This window comes from Corythoichthys intestinalis, chromosome 13 (assembly GCF_030265065.1).
Source record: "Corythoichthys intestinalis isolate RoL2023-P3 chromosome 13, ASM3026506v1, whole genome shotgun sequence".
Taxonomy (NCBI): domain Eukaryota; kingdom Metazoa; phylum Chordata; class Actinopteri; order Syngnathiformes; family Syngnathidae; genus Corythoichthys; species Corythoichthys intestinalis.
In genome coordinates this window covers 872022-899813 of record NC_080407.1, presented here as the reverse complement: position 1 = coordinate 899813, position 27792 = coordinate 872022, and the positions used below count along the sequence as shown (strand labels likewise).

The 27792-nt window shown below is 44.3% G+C and overlaps 1 protein-coding gene across 6 annotated transcripts in view; it reads left to right on the top strand.

The window, feature by feature from the left end:
- usp44 (ubiquitin specific peptidase 44) overlaps positions 1-27792 on the top strand; it is a 111336-nt gene that overhangs the window by 9664 nt on the left and 73880 nt on the right. For 5 of the 6 annotated variants that reach the window (XM_057854660.1, XM_057854658.1, XM_057854656.1 and 2 more), the window contains one exon: positions 12059-12124. The exons of the other annotated variant lie outside the window; for it this stretch is intronic. The gene's annotated coding sequence lies outside the window, so the exon portion shown is untranslated. The remainder of the gene's footprint in view (positions 1-12058; positions 12125-27792) is intronic. 6 annotated transcript variants of the gene reach the window in all.

Genomic DNA, 27792 nt, shown 5'->3' with positions numbered 1-27792 from the left:
TTCCTGAACGCACCGTGTGACTGACCACAGAGTGAGAAAGGTGCCGAGGAGTTTTCACTTTTCATGTTCCGTCGTTGTTGTTGGCGTCTGCTACAGCTATGGCGGACAATAGCCGTGTTGTGTTGCACAGTTCTGAAATAAATGATTAAAAACCTGACGACTTCCTTGCCACTGTTACAATAATGTTTGGCTGCAGCTATCGAATATTTTAGTAATCGAGTATTCGACCGAAAATTCTATCAATTAATCGAGTAATCGGATCAAACATTTTTTTCCCCTTTTTATATGTAAAGAGCGATTATTAATATACCTGAGAAAACAAGACATTTCACCTAATATTGAACCATTTTCAGACTTTCAATGTCACTGACTGGAGTATTCGTGTCATCTCTACAATGATGATTAGGGGTGTGACAAAATATCAAAATGGTGATATATCTTGATACTTTGTATCCCAAAAGGTTATCGATATGCTCCTATCAAGAATCGAGATATCGTTTTAAAAAGGTTAATTAAAAAAAAAACAAAAAATTTGACGGTGCTCGACGCCCAGTCCGTTTAGACTGGGAACGTTTGTTCATTCAAAACCAGAGCACTCACAGCAGGGGTGAAAGTGGCTAGAATTTCTTGCCGGAACTCCCCGACGTGAAGGTCGCCACGGAGCCGGAAATTTTTATTTTTTATTTTGTTTCATTTTTTCAAACCTGATAAACTACTGAAATGCAAAGAAAACTGTTTTAGCACAGTGATTTCTAGAACATAAAAACTGATTTTCCATCTCCTATTTTTTATTTTCCCTCATGTCCTCACATACTAAATGCCAAATCTCAATTTTAACTACTTAAAACCATAGGATGTATAATAAAATTAAGTTAATGTAAACATTTACTTTTTTTTATTTATAATAAAGATATATACGTAACATACATTCAGAAAAATAAGTACAAATGACTTTTTTTATGCAGAGTGAAATTGAATATATTTTGAAGATTGCGCAAACATTGACTTTTTTAAATCATAAGGACATGAATAAGTAGCCTAACATAAAAGAACAAATATAAGTCCAAAGTGCACATTGACAGCTAACATGTTCTGAACCTCCACATCAGAGCAAATAAAACTAAATATGATAACTATGCCTCCTCAACTCTTTCGTTGCTCTTAAAGATTTGATCCATTTTATGTTGCAATGCCCTTTTTTGTCGCATCAATTCTTTTTGCTGTTCCAGAAAACATGCACGTTTGAACCAATCAGAGCTAACTATCTGTGCTGATCACATGTCACTACGTCAGCCAATTGAACGGATAAATGAGTCCAGTTTTGCTTTGCTGCGTGCATTCGCACATTCAGGTGACTCATCATGGTCAGACTCAGATAAGTGCAGCAGCTGGGGAAACCTCCATGCCGTCCGTGGAATAAAATAAATAATAAATATTGGTGGAAACGGATTACGCTACACAAGCACTTTATTATGCTTGTTGTTAACACTTGTGTATGCAAATCTGATGTTGGTAGATTGTTTTCTTCTTAGAGATGAAATGCATGTGTGGCAGCTTAGCATTTCATTTTTTTATTTAATTTGAAAAAATATATATATATACAGTAGCGTTTTGACACTTGCTGTCATGTTTTCGGAATCAAAGCAACGTGTACCGGAACAGCATTCGAGCCCTGAATCTTATACCGGAACTGCGTTCCTGACCTTTCCCGCCCACTTTCACCCCTGATTCACAGTCATTCTGTCCGATTTTCGGGGCATTTACATGTCACTTGCTTTTCATTTTCGGGCATTTACAGGTCATTTCCTGTAGGGTTTGAGTCACTGCCTATTCATTTGGGTGATTCCCAGGTCACTTCCTGTTCTGTAATGCAACATTAACAGCTAGTGACCCATAAAATACCCCAAAACCAACAGGAAGTAACTGACAGTTAACAGGTAAATGACCTTAAATGGCCCAAAATTACTCATTGCCTGGTATTGGCTGCCAGTGACAGCCATAGATGTTCAATCCGTTTGAAGTGGGAGGGATTTGAACCCTCCCAGTTCAAATGGATTGGACGCCTACTAGTGATAAACTCATTCCAATTCACAGCAAAAACTTGTTTTTCTGTTTATTACTTTTTTGTAGAATATCCTAGAATGATTTCCTGACCAATGTATTGAAAATCGTTGTATCGCTATATCGTCAGATCGTTATCGTGAGCTCTGTATCGCAAATTGTATCGTATCGTGAGGCACCAAGAGGTTCCCACTCCTAATGATTATAATTGTCACCTTTTAAAGACTGGCAAACGGAGGCCTGAGGGGGACCGTCGAAATCGTAAACGACCCCGCTCGTGATTTTCGATCATTTTCATTTTAATTCCAATGCTAAGTGTCACCTTTTTCTTGGTTTCACCACCTGTACCAACCTTTTTGAAACCTGTGTTGACAAGAAAATCCGCCGCGCGTTGGTCTGCGGTGCTGTCATGTCGTCGTATTTCAAGGAATTTCGTCGGATGTAGAAACAAATGGCCAGTCAAATTTTAGGTCGGATGTTGAAAAGATCGTGTGTCGAAGCGATCGTATGTCAAGGTACCACTGTAATTAGATTACTCACTACTGAAAAAAAATAGTTAATAACGGTGTTATACTCTAAAGCTGTTCTTAACAACACTGGTTGACGTACCACTGTATTTATAAAGATCTTTTTTTTATATATATATATATATGCCACTTAACCAATTTCACCTGGAAAGCGGTATCTTGGGCTAGGCCGAGCGAGCAACGCCGGAGCCGGCGGCTCTTTTGTTGCCCCCCGGCAGGACTAAACAAACTCGAACCCCCACCCGCCCAACCCTTAGCAATGCAAATATCTTTAAATAGCAGCAGTGTGTGTGTGTACGGGCCCCTGAGGGCTAACGTCCCCTGTAATCAGTGCGTGTGTTGTTGTGGCCCGGGGTGCACGCGTGTTAATCAAAGACATTCTTTTGCGTCACTCAAGCGTCTCCAAGTAAAAAGATCCAACCTTTTGGCTGCATTTCCACGTCGAGTCCCAGGAACCTGTCAAATATGCTCCCGCTCACTTTACTGTTTACATTGCGCAATCCGGCTGCAATCTTTTCATGCTCTTTCGATGAGTGCGCCGAGGTGATGTCAAGTGCATACTTGGTTGTGGGACTGAATTTTAATGTTCATCGTTAAGACCCCAAAGTATTTTAGGACGAGCTACTTTCTTCAAAAGTTGGAGCTAATTTTGCGAGATGACTTTCCCACGGGTCCTGTTTTTTCCTTCCATCGCCGGCTAATGAGTGGTGATTATCAATCCAAACAATAGTTGGAATAATTGCGTCGTGAAGGGGAAGTATCTCCCAGACACTTCCTGTCTGTGGCCGGCGGACGCGTGGGCGTGCGGGAAAGGGACGTCATCGTGCCGGCCGGCTTTGCTTTAGCTTCTTCTGACAAAGGACTGGCGGGCGTTGTTATCCAGTGGGTTGAAAGATTCTCGACTCAAAGAGTGACAACCTCTTGGTACCTCACGATACGTTACGATTTGCGATACAAATCTCACGATAACGATGATCGTTCGTTCATTCGCTGCCATCCCTCCCACTTCAAACGGATTATGGCTGCTAGGCAATGAGGTAATTTTGGGCCATTTAAGGTCCTTTACCTGTTGATTTTCAGTTATTTCCTGTTGATTTTGGGGGTATTTTATGAGTCACTTCCTGTTTATTATGAGTTACAGAAGAGGAAGTGATGAAATGGATAGGTAGTGACTCAAACTCAACAGGAAAATGATCTCTAAATGAACAGCAAGTGACCTGTAAATGCCCCGAAAATCAGACAGAATGACTGCGGATGCTCCGGTTTTGAATGAACAAACGTTCCCAGTGTAAATGGATTAGGCGTCGAGCACAGTCAACGGCAGCCTTAGAGTTAACTGAGGCACGATGAAGATTTTGATAGCAACTCGTTGGTTCCTTTTTACTTTTTAAACATTGAGACCTTTTTAAAATGATATCTCGATTCTTGGCAGAAGTATATCGAAAACCTTTTGGGATACAAAGTATCACGACGTCCAGTTTATGACGAGTAGGCGTTTAATCCATTTGAACTGAACTGAACCTCCAACATCAAATGGATTGGACGTCTATTGCCGTCAATGGTGGCCAATGAGTTACGTGTTTTGGAAATTCAACACAAAGCACATATTGGTCGTGTGAAGGCTTGTTGGTCAACATTCTTAGGTTGGATACTCGTAACTAATTTGAGGAAAAATCAGCTTACCGGCCGGCAAACTAGATTTTCATTTGAAAAGTGTCGCTACATCGCAACCAATACAATATAATTCATGACTACTTTCCCATGAGCCATTTTTGACCCATTTTGATTCACTTCCTATTTGTGTAAAAAAAACCAACTGGATTTTATAAATGAATGAAAGTGAGTCTGGTCACGAGGGACTGGAGAAGAATGAACACCTAATGCGCCGTCACCCAGTTGTAATTTACGAAGACGATAGGAGACAACAAGCGGGCAGATTGTAAGTCCATCTAACTAACTAACTAACTAAAAACAACATTAACAACATGTTTTATTGAAGTTGCTAAGCCTGTCGCGATATGCAGTTATCCATTTATCGCTCGGTAAATAAAAATAAGGGCGGTAATTTTGTGTGCGTGCGTGCTAATGGCATATGAATATTTCACAGATTGTTCATCAATCAACACACCGTGGAATTACAGTTCAGACACACAAAACAAGCACTATATTACAATACAATACAATACAAACACTATATGAAACACTATAAATGTTAGCATTGCTACATTTTGACTAACGGGGAAAAAAAGACAACCTACTTTAGCCTGCAATTAAACATTGGCAGTCTTCTCCAAAACGCGAACCTGCGGTTAAAAGGTGACACTTAAAACATGAAAATTCACTGGTTAATAGCATTTGCAAATGAAAAAAAAAAAAAAAAATCTATTAGTGACACCACAAGCAATGACGAAAAGTGCTTTTTTGCGGACTGTAAAGCTTACGGTTAGCGGTTTAGCGAACATACTTCCGGTGAACATTTCAAAATAAAAAGCACGCCATGTTCATCATATAAATAACGATTTCTGGAGTTAATCCCACATACTTCAGAATTCAGATTTTATACTAAGAGTAGCTTTAAAATGACATCCTTTATGAAAAATCTGATTGCAATGAATAATTATTATACTACTATTCCATATAGTAGTATACTACTTGTATAATATTAATGCTAGATATTTTTTTAAAATATTTTGAACCATGTTGGAAAGGCAAAGTCAGTGTTTTGAATCTCTTTCCATTCCATCTTTTGCACTAGTTAATGCCATGAGAGCATTTGACCTCATTGTTTGTTTTTTTTTAAATTTATTGTTATTTACTTGCTTATTTGTACATTAATAAAGAATTTTAAGTGTTCCAAAATGTTTAAAAAAAAGGGGGGGGGCAGGGGTGATTAGATTTGTCGACTAATCGTAAAATTAGTCGTTTGGGACAGCCCTAGTGTACCAGAACATATTTCCTCCACACCCTTCTCACCTTTTTAACCCCTGACCCATTTTCATGCCTCTTCATTTGAAAAGTGTCGCTACATCGCAACCAATACAGTGATTTATGACTACTTTCCCGTGAGCCGTTTTTGACCCCTTTTGATTGTCCATTTTTCACTTCCTATTTGTGTAAAAAAAAACAAAAAACAAAAAAAAACCTGGATTTTATAAATGAATGAAAGTGAGTCTGGTCACGAAGGACCGGAGAAGAATTGCTTGACAGTCAGTGAAAACGAACGTCAGCTCCACTCACCTCCAAAAAACAGTTAACGGAATGGATGAAGGACAATATTCACGGAGAGTTCTTGTGAGAACCAAAACAATAAAAGATGTTGCAGACTTTTTCTCACGCCAGAGGCCGTGTTGACACTCCAAACTGTCCGCGCTGAGCAAGCGGCCCGCACGGTGGAACTGCCGCGGCAGCGCCGTTTAAACTGGTTTTCCATCTTTCCCCTGACCCCCCTAACCCATGAAAACAACGTTTTCGCAGATGAGGCAACTTGATGGAATCACAAAAGTTAATGAAATCAAACAGATTGAAGGGATGACATTTTTTTTTTTTTTTATTACAATTCCATGGTGACTTTTTTTCAAATACTTATTTCAATCATTTTTTGAAGCAAGTTATTGCTGGGGAAAACCAAAATAACTTGCCCTTACAACCCAGGCTAAACTCAGCTCGTCCCTGACGCACAAATCTTAGTTATCGCTTCTGCAAGCTTGGTGCCGATTAACTACTTTTGGGTAGATCTGAGATAGCTGGATAACTTGAATCATCACGTTTCAGTACCTTTGAGTTCTCGCTTATTGTAAGTGTCCTAAATCAATCTAAAGTAAAGCAGCAAAGTCTATGTAGTTCCGTGCCAGCTTTTGTCTGACGCGTCAGCTTATGTACACAAACCACTCCGGGATGTTGTCTTTGAGTCTGACATGTTTTCAATCAACACGCTTGCGTTAACGAGACGTGTGAGATCATACTATTATGGACTGTAAGTTTCTCCTGCCATCCTGTCACTCATGTGTCAGCGTGACCGGGTGAACAACGCGGACGCGTTCCGTCCTCGCGCAAACCCAAACAAACGTTTACGTGTTAAAAAAAAAAAAAAAAAAAAAAAGAGTCGAGGTCCCGACGTACGATAGCTTTAGCACGATGGTGAATTTTGGAGTCGCTGAGTTCTAATGGACTATTTTTGGCTTTTGGATCCGTTTCAGATGAAATAGTTGTGCGCGTGGCGCATCTGTTTTCCGAACGTGCGTCAAGTCAACCACCGCACCTATTTTTAGAGCCCTGTCATCTTAAAGCAACAAAGTGACAGGCGGAAAAAAAGGGGCGCTCCCAGTGCCACCTTGTGTGCCAGCGACCAATCGCTTCCTGCTGAATCATTTGCGACCGTAACAAAGTCACTAATTACATTTGAAGTGACATTTTTGAGTATTTTAAAAATGTTACTTTTTCTAATTTTACTCTTATTTCTACAGTACTTTTACTCGAGTAAATTTTGGGGGTACGTTTTCCACCCCGGCCAAAACGTGAGCATCATTAAAGACTCCTTTGTCCAATTTGAATTCATTTCCAGAGCTAGCGGCTGGGTTGTTGCGAAAGAAAAAGTAGTTTGAAAGCCACAACTTCCGCCCCTGTTTGGCGCGTTCGCCGCCTCCTACGCCACCCGTTTGTGTCGGTACGCCACCAAGAAAAAGCCTTCTTCCTGAGCAGGAAGTTGGCGTCATCTGCCAAAGAAAATCCAGAAAAAAACGAGGCAGACAATTTCTATTTATAGACGCTGTTGTTAAAATAGGGACTATCTTTCCTGCCTTTAGCATCTCATTCATCATTTTTCCTCCCTTGACGAGAGTGTGAAAAAATGTATTTATATTTTCTCCATTTGTTGAGCAAACACAGGATACAGTGAGTCTTTGTTTGTGCAGTTGTGTTTGAAGAGCGAGTGTACCGTCTTCAGTCAGGCAGAAAAAGAATGAAAGGAAAAATAATATCGCTATCGGTCCCCGCCGGTTGATATTTCATTTAGCGGCGGGGACCGAGCCGCCCCAATCGTCGCCGCCTCGGCGTCCATCGGCGGTCTCCCGACCCGATGCCTTGCCCCCTCCCTGCAGGTGATAACAGATTAAAGCTATTCCATTTCATGCCTCAGGCTCCCAAATACAATCCGTGGGTTAGGGGGGGCTCCCGCGGGCCTCGCCCCCCACGGCTTCGGCGAGCCCTCCCGACGGGCGGCGGCCACGCCAGTCCGCTCCGCTGGGCTAAGCCGCCGAAACCGAGGCCATCGCGGCAAATGACTGTCGGTGTGAGTAAAAGGGTTATTGTCGGCTTAGATGGCTCCGTGCCGCATTTAACAGCCGCCTCTTTTCACTTCTCAAACTTGTGAAAGAATCTCTCCACCGTAATTGCTGAGCACGTGCCCTAAAATGCCGTGACGGCCGCCCCTTTAGCTCGGAATTAGAAATATAGTCACTGTAAACATTAATGGCATTGGCGGCGATAGCCGTCCAATCAGTCATCACTGTGAAATGGATTGGACGTCTATCATTGTCAATATTAAAAAAAAAAAAAACTGAAAAAGTACGTTTGGGAGCCATAACCAGAGTGTTTGTTTTTATTTCCTATTGAACAAAATATAATGATAATAAAAAGAACCATATGTACAGTACTGGCCAAAAGTATTGGCACCCCTGCAATTCTCTCAGATAAAGCTCAATTTCTCCCGGAAAATGATTGCAATTACAAATGCGTTGGTAGTAATATCTTCATTTAATTTGCTTGCATTGAAAAAACACAAAAGAGAATGGAAAAAAAAATTTAATCATGATCACTTTACACAAAACTCCAAAAATGAGCCTGACAAAAGTATTGGCACCCTTTGAAAATTCATGTGATGCTTCTCTGATTTGTGTAATTAACAGCGCCTGTTACTTACCAGTGGCACATAACAGGTGGTGGAAATAACTAAATCACACTTGCAGCCAGTTAAAACTGATTAAAGTTGACTCAACTCTGTCCTGTGTCCTTGTGTGTACCACATTGAGCATGGAGAAAAGAAAGAAGACCATTGAACTGTCTGAGGACTTGAGAAGCAAAATTGTGAGGAAGTATTGGCAATCTCAAGGCTCCAAGTCCACCTCCAAAGACCTGAATGTTCCTGTGTCTACCGTGCGCAGTGTCATCAATAAGTGTAAAGCCCACGGCACTGTGGCTAACCTCCCTAAATGTTGACGTAAAAGAAAAATTGATGAGACACTTCGACGAGAGCCGTCCTGCAGTCTGGGGGTACAACAATGTCAACCCGTACTGAATGAAAAGGGACTCTATTGCCCCTTTCCCACTGATACTAGTGAATCAACGCGCATTTTTTCCAAGCCGATGCAACCCACTAGCAATTGGCATTTGGCACCTTTCCCATTGACAAAAAAAAAGCTGTGTGTTTTTTTTTTTTTTTTTCACCCGTCTAACCCCCCACCCCTCCTCAGCCATGTGTAAGGTTACGTGACGTCACCACGCTACGATGCACGTCGACACAAGTGCGACCGAATTCATTCAGTTCAAGGTAGTAAACAATGCAGAGCAACATGGAAGCCTCCTTTCCGTTTGTGTTCTCTGTTTTCATGCTTTTTACTGTCCTCAAAATGGTCGAAATTGTTATGACGCATCACGTAAGAGCCGACGTCACCATGTAGATTAGGGTGTTGACTGTTGACCCGGGATTTTGCTTTCACACTGCATGACGATCAGAGCCGAGGTGATTTTAACGCGGGTTGATTGACACGGGTCGAGGCGGGTCGCTGCACCTTTCCCACTGCCACCGAAAGCCGATTGTTAGTGGGTTGACATGGGTTTTTTGGCCAGTGGGAAAGGGGTATATGGTAGGATACCCAGAAAGACCCAGAGACATAAAAAAGCCAGGCTGGATTTTACCAAAACTTACCAGAGGAAGAATGTTCTCTGGTCAGATGAGACAAAAGTAGAGCTTTTTGGGGAAAGGCATCAGCATAATTCAAAGAAAAGAACACGGTCCCCACAGTCAAACATGGCAGAGGTTCCCTGATGTTTTGGGTTTGCCTCTGGCCTCTGGCATTCTGAAGACAAATTTTGCTGCATAAAGTAGGGCCTAATGTGAGAAAGCTGGGTCTCCCTCAGAGGTAATGGTTCTTCCAGCAGGACAATGACCCAAAACGCACTTCAAAAATGTCAACTTCACTTCAAATTATTTATTTTTTTTTTATTGCAGTTGGTCTTTATGTGGAAAAAGTCGCGATGAAATCGACGACACGGATATTTTTCAGCACTTTTACAGTGACGCCGATGGGTTTGACGCAAACAGTTATTTTGACGGAACGTCATAAAAACCACCGGAGCAATCGGTCGACTTTTCGAGTGTCGTCGACTGGCGGTTTGACTCGAAAAGGGTGCGTTTTGATGTGAAAGGGACTATTTGGAGTAAGAGAAAGTGTTTGCCGCCACAACAAAGACGGCGTGGTTATACACACCTCTTCTAATAATCCGCTAATCCCGTTTACGGAGGGCCGGCGACACAGCAGATGAAGCGGGCTCGCGAAAAACACGCTCCCCATGTGCGGCGTCCAGATACGCCGCGCCAATCTCCACTTGGCCCGTTCCTCCAATCAGTTACACGTCCCAATCCCACATCAATGTCTGTCTGTGAGCAAAGAGTCCGGCTAAGCCGCACGCGGATTCCCCAATAAATTGGGTGGCGCCTGAACTTTTTCCTCTCACAATAAAGACGGGAGAAGCGCTTCCTCTCCAATGCGCCAAAACGGGCCAAGAGAAGGAATAATCGCAGATGATCCGGGCTTTGCCGCTAAATGTATATTTGTCGTATTTCTTCTGACTGATGCCGATTCTCTAAGTCACGCGTAAACGTAGCCGTTAATCGCCACGTCTCATTTGTGTGGGGGAATATTTCGTGTTCTCCAGGGGGGGCACGGAGGGAATTTGCAAGATGCACACAACGGAGGTTTTTTTTGGGGTGGGGGGGGGGAAACGGTTTCGTTTCAATTCTTACAAGGCCCGATCAATTGATTGGAGCACTCGCTTAAACTTTTCTGAAAACGTATAATTGGCTTTTCAAGTACAGTACCCCTAAACCAGGGGTGTCCAAACTTTTTGGAAAGGGAGCCAGATTTGGCGTGGTAAAAATGTGGGGGGCCGACCTTGGCTGACGTCCTTTACACAGAACAGTATATTTAAGCAAAATTTAGCAAGCCATTCACTGTGTCACATTTGCTTTATTATTATTTATTTTTATTAATAATTTCAACAATCTTGCAACTAGCCTTTGCGGCGTTCTCTTTCGACTCTCGGGCTCTTGCGAAATACTGCTGCTGTGAAATTAAACTAGCTTCAAGTTGTTTTAATTTCTCGCTGCGTATCTTCCCTGTACTCTTGTCGTAATGTCAGCGTATCTTCTTTGGTAATATCGCCTCACATAGAAATATTTAAAAAACAGCGACTGTCTCTGCAAATGAGGCAAGACACAGTTGTTTTGTATTTTAGTGAAGAAATAGTCCAATTTCCACCTATCCTTGAAGATCATCCGTCACAGTCAACTTTTTTTGTTGATTGTCGCCATTTTAGAAAATTGGAAGTAAAGGGTCACACGGAGTAATGTTGCTTAGCCCTTAAATACCTGCAACATGAAGCAATTAACAGAGAATCCCAAAAGTTGAAAAAAAAAAAGCTCCTAATGAAACCTTTTTTTCAAATTTGTGAAAAGAAAAGTCAAAATGAATATGTGTAATAAGCGCTCTAATAGCTATAACCCATGCTAAATCCTGTTTTTTTCTCATGGAACCTGCAGATGCATGTGTCAACTTGCATCCATCATTTTTTTTTTCAAAAAGAAATGTCAAAATTCTAAATTAGTCTGAAAATCACGAAATTTTAGGTGTATCAAATGTGATACATTTGGCAATAAAGGGCTAAAGTGCTGCTGCCTTTTAGTGGGTAAATGAGGAGCAGCATTTCATGTGTAAGCTACTTCATATGCTGGTTGCAGTACTGCTGACCAATTTATTAAGTCTGTGTGCGGGCCAGACGTTATTGATTTTATGACAGAGGCTGGGGGCCGGATGACACTGGGCCGCATTTGGCCCCCGGGCCGGAATTTGGACACGTCTGCCCCAAACTCAACACTGGAGTAGTAAAGTACTCATCAAAAATGAGAGATTATATTCCCAAATTTCAAGAATAAAGTCCCAAATAAAAGTGGCAAAGTATGGTATGAAATGCAAATATCGCCTGGGAAAAAAATCTTCCAACGCTTGTTCGGTCACAGGAGAAACCAAGCCGTTGCCCTGCGTCTGTGGTTAACACACTTAGAAAAGTGCTTCAAATCAAGATTTTTGTGAAGAAAAAGGAGATTGGATTTGAAGGCCGTCTCGCCCGACTCTACATGAAAGAGAAAATGAAGTCATTAGCCTGACGCCCTACCCCCGTTTTTGCTTGGCTTTCAGATCTCGACGCGGCGGCCAATTTGCACGGCGTGGCGAGAAGAAAGCGCGGGCGGCGTCGATGAGCAGGTAATGGAGACTGATGAAAGAGCCGCTGTGAAATGGACCGACGGGAGACGTCAGAACGTCACGAGCCAGAGGGAAAACACGCCTCTGCCGTCATCAGAGCTCACTGATAAATGGCCGTTTCTTAGCTATCTACAACCAAAATGCATAATAGTCCACCTCCACTAGCTTAATGCTAACATAGAATCCCATATAAGTGCCATGGGCGGACTGGTGCAAATTAGCCTTCACTCAATTTCCTTATAGAGTGAGGAGCTACTTAACCCTTTACAGGGCACTCATTTGACGACATGTGTTGCTGGCGACGCATTTCCTCATGTCTACTTTGAACTGCCGTCACTCCTAAATGGTTTTTGCTATCACGAAAATTTCAACGGATCCTGAAAGCTGAGAGGTTGCACTTGACCGCCAAGCGGGTGTCATTGCTGCGATCTCTCTCTCCTACTGCCGGGAAACCAGAGAACTGGCTCCTATATTCTCTGATGTGCCGGCAGTGGCGACCCGCGATACACGGAAGAAGAGATGTCAGGAGAGCGGTAAAAAAACAGCGAAGAACGACCGGTTTTATTATTTTTTTTTGCGAGTAAATGCCAGCGAGACAATAAAACCTGCACAGGTTAAAGAAGAGTCTGGGAACAAGAGCGCAACGGGAGGAGCAGCGTTTGGCGAAGAAAGGTATCGATTGTGTCTCTGTAGTTGAAAGCCTCTGTACTTTTCTCAAGCTCATTTTTAATTTGTTCACGGTACTTTATGTATAAAACATATTTGAATTGTGTGTTGAGAGTACAATATATAGAGTGTAAATGTGCACGTGTCAATGTACTATGTATGATGCTTGCCTCGCTGGCTTAGCAACCATATTTGAACAGTGTCACATTGTCAAAGTCTTGTTATAAAGTACATATAAAATTATTATTTTCATGTATGTGCAGTAATCCATACATTGTTAGTACTCTACAGCATTTGTGACTACTACTACTCTGCTACAGTTTGTATTGTAATGAGGAACAGCTATACTGTGTACGTGCTATGAAATGACAATAAAATAAGTACTCGTCTTCTTCCTTAAGTGACCTGTGTCCTGGAGAGGGCTGCGGAGATGCTGGAGCTATCTGGAGATTCCAGTGTGGTCATAGATTGAAATTGCAGAAAGCCAGCATAGGGCGTTAACGCTGCGTCTCTGTCAAAGGAGCACTGCCTGGATGTGTGAGACATGCAATCTCCAGCCAGAGAGGAACTGCTTCTTGCAGTTTCACCAAGGCCTCTGAGAAATCCAAGACGAAGAAAATGTATATAGTTTTCATTTTTATGGCTTTAGAGGAAAAATATCTCATGACGTTTATTGTAAATAGTTTTCATATATATAACATTCACTATTTTGGACTGTTGATCTCCTGTATATAACCTGTTTTGACCATAGTATGTACAGTGCTGGCCAAAAGTATCGGCAACCCTGCAATTCTGTCAGATAATGCTGAATTTCTCCCAGAAAATGATTTCAATTGCAAATGCTTTGGTAGTAATATCTTCATTTATTTTGCTTGCAATGAGAAAACACAAAAGGGAATGGAGGAAAAAAAAATCATTTTACACAAAACTCCCAAAATGGGCCGGACAAAAATATTGGCACCCTCAGCTTAATACTTGGTAGCACAACCTTTAGACAAAATAACTGCGAACAACCGCTTCCGGTATACATCATTGAGTTTCTTTCAATGCGAGACCATTCTTCTTTGGCCAACTGATCCAGGTCCCTGAGATTTGAATGGTGCCATTTTCAGATCTCACCACAGGTGTTCTATGGGATTCAGGTCTGGACTCATTGCTGGCCACTTTAGAAGTATCCATTGCTTTCTCTCAACGCATTTTCTAGTGCGTTTTGAAATGCGTTTTGGGTCATTGTCCTGCTGGAAGACCCATGAACTCTGAGGGAGACCCAGCTTTCTCTCACGGGGCCCTACATTATGCTGCAAAATTTGTTGGTAGTCTTCATAATGCCATGCACACAGTCGAGCAGTCCAGTGCCAGAGGTAGCAAAGCAACTGCAAAACATCAGCGAACCTTCACTATGTTTGACTGTAGGGACGGTGTTCTTGTCTTTGAAAGCCTCGTTTTTTTCCCCCCTATAAACTCTATGTTGATGCTCTACTTTTGTCTCATCTGACCAGAGAACATTCTTCCTGAACGTTTTTAGGTTCCTCAGGTAAGTTTTGGAAAACTCCAGCCTGGCTTTTTTATGTCTGTGGGGTCTTCCTGGGTATCTTACCACAGAGTCCTTTTTCATTCAGACGCCGACGGATAGTACAGGTCGACACTGTTGTACCCTCAGACTGCAGGACAGCTTGAACTTGTTTGATGTTAGTCGAGGTTCTTTATCCACCATCCGCACAATCTTTTGTTGAAATCTCTCGCCAATTTTTCTTTTCCATCCACATCTAGGAGGGTTAGCCACAGTGCCGTGGGCTTTACACCCATTGATGACACTGCGCACGGTGGACACAGGAACATTCAGGTCTTTGGAGATGGACTTGGAGCCTTGAGATTACCCATGCTTCCTCACAATTTTGCTTCTCAAGTCCTCAGACAGTTCTTTGGTCTTCTTTCTTTTCTCCATTCTCAATGTGGTATACACAAGAACACAGGACCAAGGTTGAGTCAACTTTAATCCATTTTAACTGGCTGCAAGTGTGATTTAGTCATTGCCACCACCTGTTATGTGCCACAGGTAAGTAACAGGTGCTGTTAATTACACAAATAAGAGAAGCATCACATGATTTTTCAAAGGGTGCCAATACTTTTGCCTGGCCCATTTTTGGAGTTTTGTATAAAATGATTTTTTTTTCTTTTCCATTCTCTTTTTTGTTTTTTCATTGCAAGCGAAATAAATGAAAATATTACTACCAAAGCATTTGTAATTGCAATCATTTTCTGGGAGAAATTGAGCATTATCTGACAGAAGTGCATGGGTGCCAATACTTTTGAGCAGCAGTGCAGAAAGGACATAAACGCCAATGACCGTACCTGCTGTTTTTGTCAAATGATCAATTATAAAACTACTCAGTCTCATTTTTTTTCTATTTAATGTATATCCTAACAAGTTGAATAAATATTATCACACCTCAAAACGGTTCGTCGCGCATGTTTGGTTGTCAATGGGACATCAATATTACAATTTTTTTTTGCTTTTATTTATTTTTTTGGAAACAAAATGTTGATTATAATTGATCAGTGAAGAAAACAAAAGTTTGGGCATGAAGGTTGTCCTGAAAAAAAGGACACAACCTGGCCATTGTGAACAATTTTTTTCTTTGAAATATAAAGGTAACATCGAAGGCATGTCAATCTGGCTAAAACAGGTTTAGGTGTTTAAGGGTTAACTCCATTGATGGCGCTGGACATTCAATACGAATGAAAGTTCGCCCCTCCAATACAAATTTGACATCTAGCCCATTGAATGTAGTGCATTCACAGAGGAGGGGCTGGCACGAAATCTCATAAAATGTGTAAAAAAGTAACTACAAATAAGAATATTTACTAGGACTAGGGGAAAACAAAGGATTAGGTCAATCATTGGTCATCCAAATGTTTAGCGGTCGATTCATCGTGTCGTGTCGGTCAATGTTTGTGCGCTAATGCGAGTCACCTGTACAGTCGTTTCTTTGACACCAGACTGTCAGTTGGTGGTCTGTCCTGCGCGCACAGGTGCGCGCGTGTGAAGTGACACCGCAAAATGACAGCTGCGCGACAAAGGCGTCGGTCGGCGTTTCCCCTCGATTTTTGGGCCCGTGCGGCGGCACTCGAGGAGGAGAACTTCCTCGCCGCTTGTTGCGTTGAAGTGCGCTCAGGTGCACAAAAGGGGTATTAGGAAGTTATTTGTGTAGCCCGTGTTCACTTTTCATCCCGGCACGCCGCGCTGTTTATCGGCGCCGCGACAAAAGCGGGATTAGGGCGCCCTAATCCCTTTACGGATGTCACCCGTCATCTCGTCCTAATCGCCCGGGAAAACTTTAACCCCGCCCGCTCGCCGCTATCTCCATCTTGAAGGTTTCTCCCGTGACACCTGTGCCAAACAAAATGGCGGCCCGACTCACCGATAATCCCGCGCCGTCGACTTCTTATCTGCTTCGCGCACGTGTCTGCGTGCGTCGGAGAGGGACTAATTGGATTATTCAGATATTCGGAAGTTTGCGCTTAAAGTCACACCTTTGATCTAAACTTATCTGCTGTCGAGATTTCTTTTATGACCTCCTTTGTTTGCGTCAATGATTGAATTCAAGCTGAAAGTAGGAAAAGTTTCAAAGATGGAGGGTCGAAGTCGGTGTAAGAGGAGCACGTGTGAGCGTGGGTGGGGATACTGTAGAAGCCCCCTCCTCGCACCCCCATTAGGTCTGATCTCCGCAGGCCAGAGAACAATCATCCTGCCGTCTGATACTTCCTGGCCGGCAATAATTAGCCCACCTAATTAAAACTTAATTGCCGGCCTCTCCGACCGTCGTCTTAAACGAGCGGCGGGAGCGAGCCGGGATGTTTGCGTGCGGCGCAAATTGGTTTATCCCTATCAGATTCCTCGGCGGCTGGCCCGGATCGGCGCTCGGGCCGGCCAGAACCAGAACCGGAGAGGCCGGCGTAATGTGATGGAGGGGCCGGACGAGCCTAATGAGATCTACTTTTAAAGAAGCGAGGGAAAGTTGGAATACGAAGACCGGAGATAAGGAAGTTAGGGCCCCTCTGCAAAAATCATCAAGGCTGAATTAAAAGAGGAAATGCGGCGTTAATCGTTATGGCTTCTCATAATTGTGACGATTCAATTTGGTAATTGACTAATGGCCAGCTGCGGCCCGCATTACATCCATCATCGCCGCGAGATGACGCCGCAGATAACAAGTCAGACGCTTTGGGGGAAAAAACAAGCGAGAGAAAAAACTCATCACAGCTACTTCCTGTGTGCGCGCGCCCGACATTTCCTTCATGACGCAACTTTGCACCAAATGTGACAATTTAGCCCCAATTGCAAACAAAACTACAACGTTCAGCACATGACATGTGGCTCTTTAAAACATTCCAAATTTTGCCACTCGTCCGATCCATTTCAATCCAATCCACCCTCCCGGTTCAAATGGATTGGACGTCTACTAGTGACAAACTCATGTCCATTCAAAGCAGAAGAATGAAAAGTCACTGAATCTTGAAAATATCCTAGTTGGGCCTGTAGTATTTGAATTCCTTTCCTCTGTGGTGTCATGTGATTTAGCGTTACAAGTTCTCAGGTGTCTTTTATTTGCTGTCAAACAGTTTGTTTACATCAAGCATTCTAAAAGACACCCTCCAGATTCTATTAGTAAGCATGAAGACGGGTTGAGGGGGTAGTCGCCCCCGCCGCCCCCGACAGCGTCCTTATCAGCGCCTCGCACCGAGCTCCCCGCTCGCACCCCGTCTCGCGGCCGACCATCAACGAGCTAATCTGCCGGCCAATTAAAAAGCAGAGAGGCGCGCCCGCCCGCCCGCCTGCCAACGTGGGCCGTCTCATCGCATTCCAGGGAAAAAGGCGCCCTATTTCCCCGCCTTTCTGCTCCCGTCCAGATAGAGATTGGCGGGACGGGCAGAGCGTGACGAGCTCGGGGCCCTGAGGTGAGCCTAAAGGGGGGGTCTGGAGAAGGACGGGGGCACCGTATTCATCCCTGTGTTTGTAGTGGAAAGGAGTGAAGTCGCTGGAAGCTCTCAAATGTTGCCAGGCGACAAAGGAAGCCAAAAAACAAAACAAAACTCATAGACATACAGTAGTGAAGTGACATTTTCATTCACATGAAGTCTGTATTTGTCATAGATCTCGGTGAAGTTGGCCCCTCATCAGATACAAATTTATATAATCTTTTGTGCCGTAGAAAGTTTTGTTTGCGCTGGTATCGTTTTTTGAGATATGTATTTCGAGTGATGACGTCACGCAGCCCCCCCATTAATTGCAAAATGGGCCTTCTGTTCGTTTATGCTACGTTTGTGCTGTAAAAAAATTGTTTGTGCTACTATCATTTTAGAGATATTGAGATTTTAATTTCGAGTGATGACGCAGCTTTTCCGTATCCAACTCCCGTGGCTGACGGAGCGTACCGATTCTCTCAATAACAAAGGGGTTTCCCAACAACTAAAGCAAATGTCGCACAAACAAATGGCATCCCTTCGGGTCCATTTTGCAGATATTTATTTGGAGTGATGACGTGAATTGCATCCCTCCTTGCATTGGTTTGTGCTACGTCTGCTCTAGTTGTTCGGACACCCCTCTGCAATTGAGAGAGTCGGTACGCTCCGTCAGCCGTGATGGAGGGGCTGCAATTGACGTCTTCACTCGAAATTAATATCTTGATAACGATAGCAGCACAAACAAAAAATTTTACAGCATAAACGATTGAAACCATTTTTAGCCATCAAAATGGTTGACCTCAGATTGACCTATAAAATAATTGTAAATATCTTAAAAACGATTGGCGCACAAATGAAACTTTTTACAGCACAAATAATTTACTAAATTTTTTCAATAAATTTGCTTATGATGGGGGCCAACTTCACAGAGGTTCTACCAAGCAATCATTTTTATTCATTTCATTGTCTTTTCATCCTTCGTTTAGTCGTAGTCTGGTGACGGCCATCCACAGAACTGCTGTGGCGGTGATTGCCGTCAATGGCAGTGAAACACGATTGTCTTTTTCTATTGTTGACCTTTGATGGAAACATCCCTTCGCGAATCAGCATCACTTATTCTTCGCTTACGTCGCCCGAAATCGAGGTCACGTATAGGAGCGGGAACCTCTCGGTACCTCACGATACGATACGATTTGCGACACAAAGCTCACGATAACGATACGGCGATACAACGATTATGGATAAATTGGTCAGGAAATAATTCGAGGATATTCTACAAACAACTAATAAACCGAAAAACAAGCTTCTGCTGTGAATTGGAATCAGTTTATCACTTGTAGACGTCCAAACAATTTGAACTGGGAGGGTCACAGTTCATCCCCATCCCTCCCACTTCAAACTGATTGGCTGTCAGTGGCAGTCAATGCCAGGCATTTAGGTCATTTTTGGGCCATTTAAGGTCTCACTGGAACAGCACCCAACAAAAGTTCCAGCATAGTCACATCGTGAATTGGAATGAGTTTATCACTAGTAGACGTCCAATCAGTTTGAACGTCTATGGCCGGTAGTGGCAGCCAATGCCAGGCAATGAGGTCATTTTGGGCCATTTGAGGTCATTTTCCTGTTGATTTACAGTTACTTCCTGTTGATTTTGGGGTATTTGATGGGTCTCTTCCTGTTTATTTTGAGTTACAGAACAGGAAGTGACCTGGGAATCACCCAAATGAATAGGCAGTGACTCAAACACAACAGAAAATGACCTGTAAATGAACAGCGAGTGACCTGTGAATGGCCTGAAAATCAGACAAAATGACTGAATGCGCTGGTTTCGAATGAACGAACGTTCCCAGTCTAAATGGACGTGCGCACCGTCAATGCAGCCTTAGAGTTAACTGAGAGACTATAATGGTGGAACATTTTGCTAGCAACTAGTTTGTTCATTTTTCTTTTGGGCATTGACACCTTTTTAAAAGGATATCTCCATTCTTGGCAGGAGCATATCGATAACCTTTTGGGATACAAAGTATCACGATATATCACCATTTCCATATTTTCTCATACCCCTAGTCACGTATGAGGCTCATCCTGTATTTAACAGTTGAGTTTACCTTTGATTACAGCCGCTTTATCAGCAAATGCTTTTTGACTAAAACTGAGGTGTTCTCTGTTGCTTCCTGGCCCACGCTGGTAGCAGCGGTTTGGAGGAGGGGTTGCGCAGAGGCGGGCGGTGGTCCCGCAGTGAAAGAGGTGGTCAGTTCATGACCTGGTCAGGAATGCGGCAGCGGCTCCCTGGACTTTGCACCGGCAGGAAACACGAAACCGCGAGTAGAAAAGGCCCGTCAGTCACCTTCGGGCCTTTGCGGGGGAGGCCCCGTCGCATACGAGCCGAGTCGGGCTCAGAAATCCGTCTTTGCTTCTTAAGGTCTGACGTGAAAGGTTCTGCTTCCATGTAAGGGGTGAGGCGGGGGCCTGAAGTGCGTGTGTCGGAGGGTTTTGAGGTCCGCCATGCTGAGATGGGAGCAAACACAGTTGACAGCTTCCTTCCTCACAGTAAACATTGCAGCGCCACTTAGACACGGGTCAGGGACAAGAACCAAGAAGTCCTACCATCCCCTTCCCCCTTTCTACCTCAGCCCCCCCCCCCATACACACCTCAAGGGGGCACGCGCAGGCCCCGACAACATACTTTTAGCTCCACTTGAAAGTTCTTGTATGGATTAGCGTTACCCCTGACATACTGTAGTATTAAGTTGCCGATTCTAAACAAAGGGGCATCTTAAAATATCTGAATTTTGAAGTATTTTTCAATTGCTTTTGTTGGTCTGGCCCAGAACACTTGAAATGCCACTTGATGAGTCCACTGCTCCATTCATATGAAGCCGTCAGTCAAGTGAGCGTCCACACGCTGCTTGAGATTCACGCTTTTCAACTATTAATTTTCATGAAATGGGTTGCGCCGAATCAACGAGTTTTAAGATAAGCTAGCGCATTAAAAAAAAAAAAATCGCTGGTCCCACTGATTACTACACTGGTCAACAAAAAGTCAAAGGGCTGACCCGTTAAAATGATATTTATGAATATCTTGACAAAATACCCCTAATATAGGGTGAATAGTGCCAATTACATCAAAACTGAACATTCAGAAATAAACTTTTAAATCAATGATCAAAAATTGTATAATCAGTTGGAAAAAAAAACGTGTTGCCCTATCTACAAATATTGTCTCACATGATCAAATGCGCACCGTTTGCATTATTGCCACGTGGAGGTGTGTTTTGTGCGCGTGCAGAAACCAGCCAATTTTGTCAAGGCACTAATCTCACAAGTGTGCGTTTCTCACTTCCTTGCATATCATTACTCGTGACACACTATTATTATCTGCAAGAAGTACGCACACTTTCATTGGGGCTGCAGGATTAAAAGGAAATGAGAGGCAGGCATGAACAAAAGACATTTTTTGTGTGTGTTTAATGTTGGCAAAACGTCAGGCAGCCAGCTTAATTTTGCCCAACCCCCCTTAACACCCACCCACCTTCCTCCCTCCCTCCCCGAGTTTGGCCACCACACTAAAACAGGTAATGCACACGCGCGGCTACTGCCGCTAAAACCACATACGAGCATGTGTGCGTGTTCAGTTTACACGCTGGAGAGGGTTGCGATGGCAGAACAAGAGGGAACACGTCTCACGCAGCCAGGTGCCACCAACAGCTTTGGTGCCACTCCAGTTTGGTGCCATTGCATTCATCTACTGCGCGTGTTGGCTAGCAAACGCTAACGCCGCCTTACCGGCTAAACGCATAAAAACCAGCCTTCCTGGATCCATCTGTGGGATCTTTAGAAGATACTTCCCTCAAAGTAGTGTTGGGTCATATGACGAAATCAGAGTCCTTTAGGTATCTTCATGAATTCTTACAACTATTGTCAATTTAAAAACAAAAAGAAGTGCACGACTCTTCAGTGCGGATATTTCTTCAATTAATTATATGATGCAGAACTGCCACTAGATGTCCCTATACCAAGGTGTGATAAATCACCAAACAACACCAACATGGTGCATAAATCAAAACAAACGGCTTAGTCATTGATGGTATCGAACAATCATGATGGCGATCCAGTTGAACCGGAAGGGTTGAACAGATCACTTCCAGCCCCTGCCAGTTCAAATGGATTGGAACGCAATCATTAAAGTGAACACTATTCATAATAAATTGGCAAAAATCAACTCGACCTCCAATATTTGTGTGTTCTTATCGATACGTTTTTGGGAAACATCTCCACGGAGAGTCCGTAGGATACTCCGAGGTCAGGCGGCCCTCGTTTCCCGTGCGGGACGAGCAAATGAAAACTGGAGTTAATTCCCGCCGGCGTGGGAACGTAATGACTTGGCCCGCTGAGCCGAGACGGAGCGCGTCTCCCGAGGTGTCGCGGATGGCGGCCTTGAGAGAAAAGGTGTGCGCGGGCAGAGGTTTCTTATCCAAATGAATGAGGAGCCTTTCATCGGGGTCCTCATTGAGTCGCGCCGCCCCACAAAAGATCTTTCTTCTTTGCCGAGCGCTCCCGACATTCCTTACGCTTCCTATCCGGAGCGCCCGCTCCCCGCCATTCATCTATTCCCGTCACATCTCGGGCCGCGCCACGCCGGCCGGGCCCCCCGCTCCCTCCGCCTCGCCTCGCGCCTCGCCGGGGGAGCTCATTCTTAGCCGCACAAAAAACGTCCGTCACGGATTGCCTCGCCGCCGTCCGCCTGCGAATTAGCCGTGTGATTACACTGAGCTCCGGTCGCCGCTCGGATTAGCGCCGGCTCCCGCTCGGGCCCTCCGATTTTGGAGGAGCCCGGCGGGGACCGGGCGGCGGGAGCGCGCCGGTGACGGGGGCGGCGGGGAAAGATAGGCAAACCGCCGAGCGGGGAGCCCCGTTTGGAGATGCCAAGAAGATCCTTCCGAGTGCTAAACTTGCCGTGTTGAAATGTCAGCGGGGCGGGAAGGCGTTTTCTCTGCCTACCCTGGGAAACGACTGACACGTTAACCTTCAGAATCATCTTATCAAGCCAAGACTTTGAGACTCGTGTCAAGGCCGAAATCCTATCCTTCGACATCAACTTGACTCAACTTTGGCAAGGAGCGCTCGATATCTTTCAAGACAGAGCACTCCAACGTCGCATTCTGAACACAGATCTACAATAGACGTATACATCAAAGTACAATCGACACTTCCTGGCTCCTGTTGAGTCCGAGTTGTAAAAAACACCAATGTTACCTTTCCAAAGTCAGGCTTCGTGTGGGAACGACCGAAACACGAACTTCGGTTGGTTGCGAAAATGCGGGAAAAGACGTAGCCTCGGAATGATTTGAATGCCAGAAAATAATGAAGCGGCAAAAAGAAGGAGTAAGAACGAGCCGTAAAGCCAAAAGCACCAAATGAGCGATTATTAAGCTTTGCTGCGCTAGCGTACAATAAAGATAGCCACTTACCACCGAGACCTGTTTTTATTTCCCCTTCTTCATTTTTAATGCCTGGCGAATGAGCGTGTACCCATTTGGAGTTGCGATCATTACCTTGCACAATTAGATTTTTGTGAAATCTAAGCAGAATTTTAATGCAGCGTGGCAGCGACGGCGGCGCTCAATAACGTGACTGATAAGCGCCAGCGCAATGGCCTGTGTAAATCTGTGACTGAAGACATGGCGGTTATCTGGCCGCCCTCACATCCTCCCTCTCGCTCGGCTTTTTTTTTTTCTTCTTCTTCTTCTCCCGGCGTCTCATAGCAACGCGACGACGGCCGACGCTCGCCGTCCTCGGTATCGATCGGACCCGCGGATACATTTTTATCTGGCGTTTCCGCTTCTTGTTGTCCATTCTCATAAAAAGCAGATAAAGCGCGCTTCATTAGAAGGGCGGGCACGTGTTTGTGACTTTTTTTTTTTTCCCCCACTTCGTTACTAATAACGTTAAAAACACGCACGCGGAGAGACACACGTATTGGAAGAGATAAGGCGGATGCATTATTTAACATGGTCGACTAATGGCCCAGATTGTCCCCGCAACAATTGAATAACATCAGTAGATAAGAGCGAGGCTCTTAAAGGATGGGCCTGCGGAAGCAAAGATAGCGAGCGCGCCGGCGTGCCGACCGGCGGCGGGAGGCCACAAAACGGCCGGCCGGGGTCGCGCAAGTATTGACGGCGGAAGAAAAAAGCCAGGGGGCTTGAAATCGATACGCCTGTCCGCTATTAATCTGCTATCTTTTACTTTTCATGCTAATGGCTGCAGTCATCTCTTAAAGTGGCTTTCAAGTGCTTAGAGGGCACACGATAGCATCTTATCGGCCCGGCGGGACCGGGTCGCGCTCCCTGACCTTCTTGTCCTCGCCGAGACTTGACGTCGACTCGCTCGTAGCGCGTGCCCTTCGACGCAAAACTCTGGGTCCTCTGAGATTTTTGCTTTTGTTCAACTCATTTCTCTGGGCGTGTTCCTCGTCCATCCCTCCTCTTCTTCCGCTCCGCGTCCTTCTCGTCTGGCAGGTGTCCACGTTCGGGTCCCAGTACCTGACGGACTCGAATACGGGGGATTTCACGTTTGGGTGCCAGGCGCTGGCGGCGGGCCCGACTCACTCATCCCTTTGGATGCCTTCCATTGGCAGTCCGACTCTCTCGTACCGCCTTTCCCCGCTGACATTTTTCATCTCCATCGAGCGTTTGCGTTCCGCGGGGGTGTAATGAACGGATGTTCGTTGGCCGCCGCCGGCCCTCCCGCTTCAAAGGGACGGGACGGCTATCCTCGTCAATGGCACCGATGGAGTTAATGCCGATTAAGAGAAAAGGACCCCCTCCTTCGGGCCTGGCCGCCTCCGGAATTACGCACTTCTCTTCCATTGTCTCGTGAGGCTTTAGGGGCGAAGCGAGTGACGGGTAAAAAGCCCGGCGTCCCCTCCCCTCCTCGAATGAAAATGTTTCAAATCTGTGTGCCCGTATCAACTATTTGGGATTATCCAATATCTTTACAAATACAACTGATTATCCCATTAAGCTGAACTCTCTGGCTATAAATAGTTTTTAATGCTGATGTAGATTTGTGGGGGGCTGCGAAGGGGATAAGTGTTTCCTTTTTATTATTCTTATATTTTTTTTCATTATCCGTCCCCTCAATCCTCAGCCCAAAGACACGCTAGTGCCCGTGGTCCTTTCTGTGCTCGCTGAATATTGGACACTAATACCATTCTGCCTTCATTTCTTTCTTCTTGCGTTTTTTTTTTTTTTTTAACGTCTCACCTCCAGAGGAAAAAGTCCAGCAGAGGACTTCTTTTATCCACGCACGCTCTCTCTCTCCCTCTCTCTCTCTTCATTCTATTGCATTTATTCATATTCAGCAGTCAATCATTTGTGTCGCTGGTGAGGCAGCAGGCAGCCAGCGAGAGAAATCCGGAGATTGCAGATGGAAGTGCTATTTTTTTTTTCATGTTCTTATCCTCGCGCATTTGAAGCGGCGATGTGGAAAAGCGCTGGGAGCACCGCTTTACATAGTGGCGCCCCCCCCCCACCTCACACACACACATCTCCCCCCCTTCATCAAAAGCCGCCAATCGGGCCTAAATCAGCATGCAAAATGCCACTCAACCCTGTAGCCTTTATTAAAGTTTGCAGGGACTCAATTTGAGATAGCGATCGTTCCTATTAAAAAGCCAAATGTAAGATAGTTTTTTTCCCCTCTAAATCTCAGAGTGGAATGGAATTGTTAATCAGCATAGGCTGATGTGATTTCTCTGTCACAAATCCTGCCCTGGGCTCAGTGGCGCACCAGCTTTACCGTAACTTCGGGCTTAGCAGTCGCCACGGAAACCAGGGGAGGAGGATTCGCGTCGCGTGTGGAGGGGGTAGGTTGCGACAGGGTTCGGGGAGGCCGGCGACGTCGTCGCCCCTCGCCGCTTCCCCTCTCGATCTCCGGCGGCGAGCCGTCGATAACGAGGCCTCGATCGAACTGGACGCGAAATGGCTGACCCGCGACCGCTTTGTCTTTCCGCTTCCTTTTGGCGGTGGAGGATCTTAACGGGATGAGAAGGGGCGCTTGGCCGGCATCCTGCCTGGCACTGCCTGCGGTTGGGGGGGGGGGGCACTTTGCTCCCTCCATCTAAAACCCCCCTAAAGATGACAACCTTCTCTGGTTCTCTGCTTCAAATTAACCTCACAAAACACTCCAACGTGAGCATATAACTTTTGTGGGCTCCAACAATTGCTCAGGGGTTGGAAATTTGAATTTTGAGCCATATACTAACACCATCCATCCATCATCTTCCGGATGGATGGATGGTTGGTGTTAGTATGTGGCTCAAAATTCTATTCCCTGTTAAAGCTGCTGCCCCTGCGACCCGACCCCGGAACATATACTAACACAAAAGAATTATCCGCCATTAAAAGACAAATGTGTCGAGGATGGGTCGAAACCTACAGTCGTACTGCGTCGTGGTACAAGTAAACCGAACGAACAAAACTCAGAAATCAAGGTAAGGAGAACTTATTAGCGCATGACTGACAGGCGATGGCCTCTAATCCCACCGCGTGTTATTATTAAAAACAGAAGAACGTCGGCAAGGTGGCGGGCGGCTAAAGCATATGTTTCCGTTTTAATTACCCCGTTGTGTGCGTTTGCAATCAGAGTTTTGACGACCATTAGCCGCCTCTGCAATCTCGGGGCTCTAATTGAATGGGATTTTAATGGTGCGCGTGTAATCCAAGGCTAGAAAACGTCACTCTGGAAACATCATCGTCATCTGACTGTCGGCGATAACGTTCTCGGGGACATTTTGCTTGCAAAATTCAGGGAATTTGTGACATTGCGCTGTTGTTTGTTTGGCGCATGTTGCCGAGGCTCAGCATGGAGCGCAAGCTGAGTCAGTGGCCGTGTTGTGACATCACCCTGCTTTGTGTTGCTGAAACTCCCAAATTACAGGAATTGACTCCATTTGGATTTTAATTTATTCTACGTCGTTTACAGCGATCAATGTCAAATCAATTTCAACTGCAAGCCCAGATATACCGTATTGGCCCGAATATAAGACAACCCCCTCTTTTTCAAGACTCAAGTTTGGAAAAAAAGACTTTTTGAACACCAAAATCATTTTTATACAGAAAATAATTACAGTACATCCGAAACAAATGATTATAACAATATATTTGAGAGAAAAAGCATGTCATTTTGCCTCATTCAAATCTTTAAATATGTAAACTAAAGTGCAATCACATTCGTAAATGAATGGCTTCTGGTTTTTGAAATGTAAATAAACCAGTCTATTGTGAAGTGAAGTCGAACTGTAACTGTAGTCTTGAAACAAATCTGAATAAGGAAAAACATTGCAATAAAATAATGCAAACTGGTTAAACATGAGAGTAGCTGAGATCTGTCATGACAGAACATCGCTTCAATGATATCTGGTGCCATCTAGCGTTGTTAATGGGTATAATGTCTAGACCGCGAAAATAAGACGACCCCCGTTTTTTCAGTCTTATTTCAACGCAAAAAACACTGTCTTATATTCAGGCCAATACGGTATATGTGCAGTCCCTGACAATAGTCTTGTCGCTTATCCATTTTGTAGAAACAATTGCTAATAACCTGACTTTTAATGATTCACTTGGTTTCAGAAATGGCTCATATGAAAGCTAAGACCCTCCCAAATGATGTTGAATGTACAAAAATATATTTGTTTCACTAAAAAAAAGATCTATCATTTAATGAAGACATAAAGGTAAAATTTTGGCAAGACAAATGTTTTGTCGCCTTCAGAAAGTAGTGTGAAAAATGAACAAAAAATGTCCTTCAAATAAAAAAATATGTTACATAACCTAATCGAATGAAGTAGTGGTGCTGTGAGATCCAAATTTCATATTTTGTATGACTTGCATGGGCCTGAAGGACTGCATCCATGTGGTTTGGCAAGGATTCATTCAATGTATTGATGCGGTCATCAGGAACATCAAAAAAAGCAGTCTCGCATGTATCCCAGAGTTCATCAACATTCTTGGGTTTCGTCTTCCATGCTTCCT